Source organism: Ammospiza nelsoni, chromosome 32 (assembly GCF_027579445.1).
Source record: "Ammospiza nelsoni isolate bAmmNel1 chromosome 32, bAmmNel1.pri, whole genome shotgun sequence".
NCBI classification, from domain to species: Eukaryota; Metazoa; Chordata; class Aves; order Passeriformes; family Passerellidae; genus Ammospiza; species Ammospiza nelsoni.
In genome coordinates, this window is record NC_080664.1 from 2,128,653 (window position 1) to 2,137,761 (window position 9,109).

The 9,109-nt window shown below is 50.5% G+C and overlaps 1 protein-coding gene across 1 annotated transcript in view; it reads right to left on the reverse strand.

Annotated features, from left to right (window-relative positions):
* LOC132085877 (keratin, type II cytoskeletal 80-like) overlaps positions 1 to 9,109 on the reverse strand; it is a 70,658-nt gene that overhangs the window by 49,666 nt on the left and 11,883 nt on the right. The window lies entirely within an intron of this gene.

A 9,109-nucleotide genomic window follows, 5' to 3' on the forward strand; every position in this document is an offset into this window, starting at 1 on the left:
TAAAATTGAGTTCTTTGTCTGCTGCTGAGGATGTGAGCTGCTGGCAGCTTCCCATTGCCATCACCCTGTAATGGGACTGATGCTGGAAAATAAAACAGCTTGAGACGCGTTCCTCAGCAACCCTGTCCTGTTTGTGATTTGTACAGAGATCCCAGCCAGCGATACCCTGGCACTGCACAGGCTCCTCAAAATCCCACCCCGTGCCCAAAAGCATTGTCCGAACATTCCTGGAGCTCTGGCAGCCTTGGGGCTGTGACCATTCCCTGGGGAGCCTGTTCAGAGCCCCCCCTCCCTCTGGGGAAGAGCTTTTCCTGATATCCAGCTTGATACCCACCCTCTTCTTTCAGCCCTTCCACCTTGGCTTCCAGCTCGGCTTTGGCCAAGAGAACTCTCTCCGTGTTCTGGAGAAGCTTTGGGGATGGAAAGAGGAATTTGAGGAGGGGGAGCAAACTCGGGGCTGCCCTCAGGGTTGGTGCCATGACCGTGCTCTGGCTCCTGGGATCTGGGGTCTGACTGGAGCTTGAACAAACCCAGCTTCTGCTTGTACTTGTTTCCTGTGCTGCCTTGGGGAAAGAAGCCACCACAACCACCCAAAAACCCAAACCAGGTGGGGAAAGTTCAGTTGGTGAGTCCCTTGCTCACCTTCCTTAGGACAAGTAGCTCCTTCTGGGCATGTGTCTGCAGGCCCTACTCATCCCTGGACCTGTGTGGGAAAATGGGAGGTTTTGCTGGATTTCAGCACAATTCCCTCATTCTTTGAGTTCCTTCAGGCCACAAGTGAAACAAATGAAACTCTGATTTCTTTCCCTCTCCCCAGACAGTGTTTTGGGATACCTTACTCTTGTTTTGTAGCCCGTGGGAAAACAAATGTGTTTTCAGAGAGGTTTCTGCTGCAGAACTGCTTTTGTGTGACCTTAAATAGCTGCTGAACACTTGGAAAACTGAATTTCTGAGTCAGGAAGAAGGGAAAGAAAATGTGGAATAGGGATATTCTGCTTCGTCCATCTGTCTGTAAATGTGGATGTTACTTTCTGTACTGAGATCTTTCCATCTTCTTCACCTCCACCATGGGGATCTACTGGAGGTGTATCTCTTTAATCTTCACCTATGAGTTTTCTGGGAACCATTTGCTACCCCAAAAGGTCCAGTGTTTCTGTCTGTTCACTAATTTCAAGCAACATTTTGATCTCTGAAGTTGCATTTCTTTGTTTTTTACTCACATTTTCCTGTTGGTTTCCCAATCCTGCTTTGCTGCTCTCAGGCCTGTTTGTAACTGGGCTCTGCTGCTGCTGAAGGCTCCCAATTTCTCCCTCAAATTCCAGATAAATGCCCTGAGCATGGCTTTGATGCTGCTCTGTCATTCTGCAGGAAGCTCCACTCGGTCTCCAGCACCTTCTCCTGCTGCTCCAGGATCCAAACCTGAATGCCAGAAAGGAAAATGGGAAATGGGATGAGGATTGTCACGATGGTGGTGAAGGGTCTGGAGGGCCCCCATGAGGAGCAGCTGAGGTCATTTGGTTGGTCTGGCTGGGGAAAATGAAACTGAGGTGAGACTCCTCAGGGGCTGCAGCTTCATCCTGAGGGACAGCTCCAATCTCTGCTCTGGGGACCAGGACAGGACCCAGGGAATGGCTGGAGCTGTGGCAGGGGAGGGTCAAGCTGGATATCAGGAAAAGCTCTTCCCCAGAGGGTGGTGGGGCTCTGAACAGGCTCCCCAGGAATGGTCACAGCCCCAAGGCTGCCAGAGCTCCAGGAATGTTTGGACAATGCTTTTGGGCACGGGGTGGGATTTTGAGGAGCCTGTGCAGTGACAGGGGTTGGACTGGATGATCCCTGTGGGTTTTTTTCCCAGGTATCCCATGGCAAAGTGCTGATGGCCTGGCAGTGGGATGTGTTCCTGCTCTTGGCACACCCGGCAGAGTTTCCCAATCCACAGCTTTTGTTTGGGGGCACCCGTGTGGAAATGCACAAAAAAGCAAAGACATTCTCAAAACCAGCTCTGCAACAAATGTGGGCTGTGCAGAGAGGCCTGAGAGGGGACTGGAGGGCAGCTGGAGCTGGTTTCAGCTTGTTCCCTGCCCCAGTCAGGCCCAGAAGTCAGAGCAGCAGTACCTGGGCACCGAGGTCTCGTAAATCCCAAGATTCTCCTCTGACAGCTTGTGCAAGTTCCCTTGATGTCTCTTATGAGTTGTCCTGACAGGATTCTGTGCCCTTTCAGTGCCCTTTCCGTGCCCTTTCCATGCCCTGTCCATGCCCAACACCTCCCTTGGGCTCCAGACCCTGGGAACTGGAGCTGGGGGAGGTTCTCAGCTCACCTGGTCAGTGAGTGAAGCAAATTCCTTGTTGAGGGTCTTGAGCTGCTCCTTCTCCTGGTACTTCACCATCTGCACACTGGGATGGAGCTCTGGGCAGAGCAGCAGCTCTGGGGTGCTGATGGGGGTGATGGTGGTGATGGTGATGGGGGTGATAATTCAGGGTGTTATGGTTCAGGGTGTGATGATGGTGGTGATGGTGGTGATGGTTCAGGGGGTGATGGTTCAGGGGGTGATGATGATAGGGTGATGGTGATGGGGGTGGTGGTGATGGAGGTGATGGTTCAGGGTGTGATGGTGATGAAGGTGATGGTGGTGATGCTGATGGTTCAGTGTGTGATGGTTCGGGTGTGATGGTGATGGGAGTGATGATGATGGTTCAGGATGTGATGGTTCAGGGGGTGATGGTGGTGGGGGTGGTGGTGATGAGGGTGGTGGTTCAGCCTTTTGATGGCCGGTCACGGGTCTGACTGCTTGACCCAGACACTGCAACCTTCCCACAGAGAGGTCCCACAGGAGACAACTTTCTAGGGGTGTCAGGCAGCCTCAGCAAGGGGCAGCCAGCTCAGCTTTGAGCAGGGATTTCAGCTCTGCCTTGTGAGGTGTCCCCAGGCCAACACAGGGACAAAGAGACAGGAGCACTGTGGGGTTATTCACAGAGTTCCTTTATTCCACCACCCTGTAAATGAGGCCAGGGATGGCAGCTCCCTCCTGAACAGGGCAGAAGCAGAGGTCTAATGGGGAAAAGCAGGGGTGGTACAAAGTGGGTTACAAAGAATCTACGTGGGGCTCCAAAGCATGCTGAGAACTCACCATGACCAAGAGGATTTCTCAGTCCAGGAGGGTTGAGATGATCTTATCACAGCTCATTCAAGAGACATCTCCCCAAAGGAGAGGTCTGGCATGCCCATCTGTCTCCACAGTTCAGGGTGTGATGGCTCACAGGCTGATGGTGCAGGGGGTGATGGTGCAGGGGGTGATGGTGATGGGGGTGATGGTGATGATGGGGGTGATAGTGCAGGGGGTGATGGTTCAGGGTGTGATGGTGCAGGGGGTCATGGTGATGGGGGCGATGGTGCAGGGCTAGGAGGCTCTGCCCAGCCTGGAACCAAAGTTGGCACCGCTGTAACCGAACTCTGCTTTGGCCGCACCAAAACTGTGCCACGTCTTGCAGGACAACTTCCACCGGCCCTTCTGGGCCCTGACCATGAACCATCACAGCTTCTGCTGCTGGAGCAGCCCAGAGCACCCCAGGGACACAGGGCAGTGCTGAAACCACACCAGTTCCTTGGAAGAGCTATGGAGGAAGAGACAGAATTCCCTTCAGCACGGCCGCAGCCGAGGCAGTGGGAGCAGCAGGACACGGTAAGCGCTGAAACAGGAGTTGGTGCTGGAAGCAGATTCCTGGGTGCAGTTCCCTCTGCAGAGCACCTTTTCCTTTTATTTGTGTGGAACACAGGGTGAGGCTGCACGAAACTTCCACAAAATGCTTGTGATGTGAAGAATGGGGACTAATTAACATTTCTTGTGCTTGGCCAGAGCAGCACCTGGTCTGTCCTATTCAGGTTTGAGGAATGATTTAAAGTCACAGGGGCCATAGTCAGGCCTTGTGTAAGGACAAAAAGAGTTAGGGAATTTGGGTCTGGTGAATTATTTTCAGATGAAAATTCCCCCTTTTTACTGATTGGGTGAACTGAAATTGAGACTTCAAATGTGTAAAATGCTTTTTATCCAAGGAGATCTTAAATTTTTGCTAGTGTCTCTGCTTTCAAGCTAGAAATTTGAAGGAAAGAGTGACTCAACCTGCTGATAAATAAAACTCTTAGCAATAAATGGGAATTTACTGGGAATTAATAAAGTCTGGCTGGCAGGTTAAGGGTAAATGACCATTTTGTTGTTGGTTCTACCTAGAAAAAGGTAGAATGCTGCATTTTAATGCCAGGAAACCTCTGCAGGGCCAAATCTATTTCTCAGGGGGATTTTCCTACAGATTGCTGATCTGGGTGTTTTCCAACACATTCATTAATTTGGGGAAATTGCTGATTAGTTTAAACTGAAGCCAATGCCTGGAACGTGGTGGCTTTTTCTAGACACTCATTGGCCAAATCCTTGGAAAAGCAGCATCTCCTTGATCCTCACTTGAAGGTTGGTCCCACCTGGTTTGGGGCAGGTCTTTCCCCTCTTACACTGTGCCCTCGTGGTGTTGGGATTGGGTTCTTCCTGCTGCTCCTGCATGTGCTGAATCCCTGGAAGGACCAGATCGTTGGAATCATGTCCCTGCATGGAAGGGTGGTGTATGGTAGTGAAAAGATGGACATTTCAGATGAAGGGCTTGGTTTTGTTCCAGGTGTTTCTTTCCTCTTCCCTGTCCCGTGGTTGGTTTGGATTAGAGCCACAATCCCCAGCTTTGCTGGAGGTATTTGGGAGCTCTTGGATGCTCTGGCTCTGGGGCTCTTGGACATCCTGAGGGGACCTGGGCAGGAGAAGAGCCTGAGTTAACCTCATGGTTGTCCTCAGTCCTTGTGTTGCCCCAGACCTTGGTTGTGTTTTGGGGCTCTCTGGCTACAGCTCCTTTCTCCATGTTTTCTGTGGAAATTGGGAATTCCTTCTGCTTTGGATGAGCCAACCAACACAGACAGGCCTGGGAGTGCTGTGGGGCAGGAATCTGAGGGAGGGGTTGTGGCAGGAGGGGTCTGCAGGGGTGTCCTGGTTTACAAAACAGGTGTCTGCTAGGGAAGGTAGAAAAGCCTCCCTTGTTCCAGTTTACCTTGGCTGGAGTGGCAAAGGTGCCCAATGCAGCCGTGGCTGAGACTGTAATTGGATGAGACCTGAGGCTGCACAAACCTCATCTTCATTCATGGGAGGTCTCCCACTTGGGGAAAACCCTGGGGGTTTAGGATCTTTTGATTGGATTAAATGCTGGGAAGCGCTTTGGAAAATGCTTTGGAAGGTGTCACACAGTGGGAGGTGGGGTCTCCGTGGGATTTGCTGCAGTTCCAGAGGTGATGGTCTCTGCTGTGTCCCCACAGATGTTACAACTGGTGGCAGCTCGGTCACTGGCTGTACCAGACCCCTCACTGCTCAGGTTACTGCGAGCCTGAGAGGTGCATTCATCCAATTCCCATCAGAACTGCCTTTATTGTTCCCATGCTCTGTAAGAGGTTTGGAAAGCCACAACTTGGGATTGCAATGGACACTTCGGTGTCTTGAGTCATCCTTCCCTGGGCTTTGGTGGTTCCCTGTTCCAGGGATCACCTCCACAAATGCAGTCTTTGTGTCCAAAGAGCTGCTGTCATTCCAGTGGTTCCTCTCAGTTCCTCATGTTGAGGAGAGCAAGAACATGAGGAATACAGACAGAGTGAGGAGATGAGTTACTGATTAAACCCTTGGTGGGATTTTGGGGCTGCAGTCCCAGATCTGGAGCTTTAAGGCCAAACCTTTGTTTCTGGGGACATGAGTGACTCAGCAGCAGCAAGAGGTGGGCAGAGGATGTGTCACAGATAGGAAAACCCAGCAGGGGCTGTGAATATCGACTTTTAAAAAGCCTTTTTAATACAAATTTGGAAATCTGAAGAATGAAGCCCTTGGCATCTCTCTTCCCCATGAGGTTGGAACAGATTTCTTGGGATACTGCCCAAATAGAGCAGGAGTAACACCTTTGAAATGCGGAGCAATTGACTGACATACACGTGAAACACCAAAAATCTCTGGGATTTAGTGATGGGTTGTGGGAGCCCAATTTCACAGAGCCCCTGAAGGGACATAGCAGGGAGGAAAAGCAAAGGAAAAGTTGTTACCACTTTACAGAGGCTCTTCAGTGCCCTTGGAAGAGGCACTCCACCTTGGCTTTCAGCTCAGTTTTGCTCAATCTGTGTGTCCTGGAGCACTTAAAGGGTTTGGGGAATGAAAAAGAAAGGTGTTTAATGCCAGCAGATAATGAGGTTGCAAATTCCCAGGGCTGCTCTCTTCAAGCCTTTCATTCCTCTCAGGAAGATGACGAATGTCACTGGACATAGAGAGGAGAAGGAAGGTTTGGGCCAGTTGGGGTTTCCAAATACCCTAAATGAACACACTCAGCTAAAGGTGATCCACTTAAGGTGGAATTCTACTCTTTTAAATTAAAATCTCCCCAAAAGTTGACCTTTAGGTCCCTCTAGAGAGGGACCTCCAGAGAGGGAGAGGCCTCGCCTTCCTACTGCCAACACTGGCTGCTATTCTCCCTAAAAGCCTGGAATAAATGTTGTATTTGGTTGCAGGAGCTGTGAGCCCAACAAACTCGGCCTCTGCACAGGTGTGGGGGGAGTTTGCTCCTCATCCCTGCAGGGGGGAGGAAAAAACATCACTTTGCTCCTCATTATTCAAGTTAAACACATGGTGGGATCCTTGGGATTGCCCTGGGCAGGGCCAGGAGTTGGACTTGATGATTGAGCTCAGCATATTCCCTGATTAAACAGGAACATTAATCTAATCCCCCTCTTCCACCTCCAAATGCCCAACCCAGCAGCTGCTGATGGGAGTCAGCCACGAGCACCTGGAGCAGATCCTGATCCCTGTGCAGCCTTTGCCATCCCAAAGATCCATGGAGTGACACCTCTCACCACTTGCAGGAGTGTCTTCCATGGGGAATTGCTGCCAGGAAAACCAGACCTGGGCATTCCTTTCTGCTGGAATTGTTGGGCAAATCCCTGTGAGTTTGGACTGTACATCTGTTTATTTTTCAGTGAAAGATGTGGGTTCAGAGTGAGAAAACTGCAGGAAAGGTGAGTAAATCTTTCCTGGAGACATGAAATAGGTGATTTTCAGTCCTATTCTTACTGGAATATCAACAGGGCTCTGTGCTATGGGTGGGAACACTTAATTTCTTTGGCTGCAATGGGATAAGGCTTAGCCCTGGAAATCCCTCTTTTAGAGGTGCTTTTATGTGATTTTCTTGGCATTCCCATGGCCTGGGAACATGTTCTGCTCCATGGAGAAGTTCCTGCACGTAATCCCGAAAGCCACTCAGTGTTTCAGGGTGAAGCTGTGTGGGAGCTCTGGCAGTTGAGCACTTTCTTTGGGATACAGCCTAGAAGGAGCTCAGAGGATTCAGCATTTTCCTGGTCGGGCCCTGGGTGGGTTGGCATCGCCTGGGAGGTGGAAGAGCAAGGTTGGCTCATTGTCTCCAGATGTTTAATTGTTGAGCTGGGCTGATCCAGCCTGCGATGACTGACTCTCACAATTAAAAGGCAAATGTCATGTATGTATGTTAAGAGAAGTTTTATAGATTTATGGTTCTGTTTTACCCCCCTTGCATTGTTATCAGGGGATAGCCTGGGTTTGGGACATTTGGGATGGTTGGCTCATTACCATGGCAATACATGACCTCCAATCAAGATTTAAGGAAGTGAATTCCACCACTGCACAGTGAAGAAGGAGTCAAGGGACAGCACTTTGGGAGGGGCTAAAGGGTTAAAAAGTGAAGCCTCCATTGTGGGGGTGAGCACATGCTGGGATCCTCTGCACTGCTCCCGGCACTGTAATATTTTCTCTATTCAGTCTTTGTTGTATTTTTGATAAGGTTTAATAAACCTTTCTAAAGTTTTGGAAGTGAGTAGCATCTCTCACATCTGTGATGCAGCTCCTCCCCAACTCTCTTCTACATCTCAGCTCAGGACAAACAATCAGTGAAACATTTGGGACAGAAAATGAATTTGTTTGACTTCCAGCAGCTGTCCCAGATGCAGACCCAGATCTCTGACCCCTCGGTGGTGCCATCCATGGAGAACAGCCAGAACCTGGACAGCATCATCAGTGAGGTCAAGGCACAGGATGAGGACATCACCAGCTGGAGCCGTGCTGAGGCTGAGTCCTGGTACCAGAGCAGGGTGAGGAGGTGCAAACAAACAGGGAGATTTTTGTTGAGCATTTCCCAAAGGCTGAGTTATACTGGAGAGAACAAGCAGCAAGGACAGGGGAGAAAGGTGTAAAATGAAGTGGATTTGGAGAGGAGTTCAGATAGTTCCTTGGAGATGTTTGGCAGTTGCACTTGATGATTTGAAGGTCTTTTCCAGCCTTCCATGATTCTTCACAACTCTCTGGGAAAATGCTGCTTTGATAATGAGAGATGGAGGAGCAGAAGGACACAGAAGGAGGAAGCTGAAGGGGATGAGTGTGGCAAGTGCTGGTGAAGAGAGGATCAGAGCAGGGTCAGTCTCTGCCTGTGCCCCGTGTCACCTCCCTGCCCACCCAGCACGAGGAGCTGCAGCTCTCGGCCGGCTGGCACGGGGATGGCCTCCAGAACACCAGGCTGGGGATCTCAGAGATGAACCATATAGTAGGAGTCCTAGTAAAATATATGTATTGTGTAAGTGGCCTTGCCCCAGTCCTAGTTGTTCTAAATGGGCTGCAGATGTGATGTCCTTAATTGGGTGTCAGCTGTGGCTAATGAAGATAACTGGGATAAAAGGGGGTGGGTTGGCCAGTCAGGCAGGGCCTTGGAGGGGCCCTGATGAAGAAGCAGGGACAATACTGCTGTGAAGAGCTGCTTGTGGGAAAACCAGCCAGAAGGTATGGGACTCTGGAAATATGATAACAACAATATGATAACAACAAGTGGTGACTCTGATGTGATAGAAGATAGGGCAGCTGAGAGCTGGGACTCTAGAGATATAACAACAACAGAGCCACCTGCTCCAGCAGCTCCACGCAGACACGGACAGTGAGAAGGTGCAGGCACAGGACCTCCCCAAACATAGGGCACCCCTGTCTCTTAGGCTGACCCGGCCCAAAACTTGGCTTGGGAGCTTCTTCAATCACAT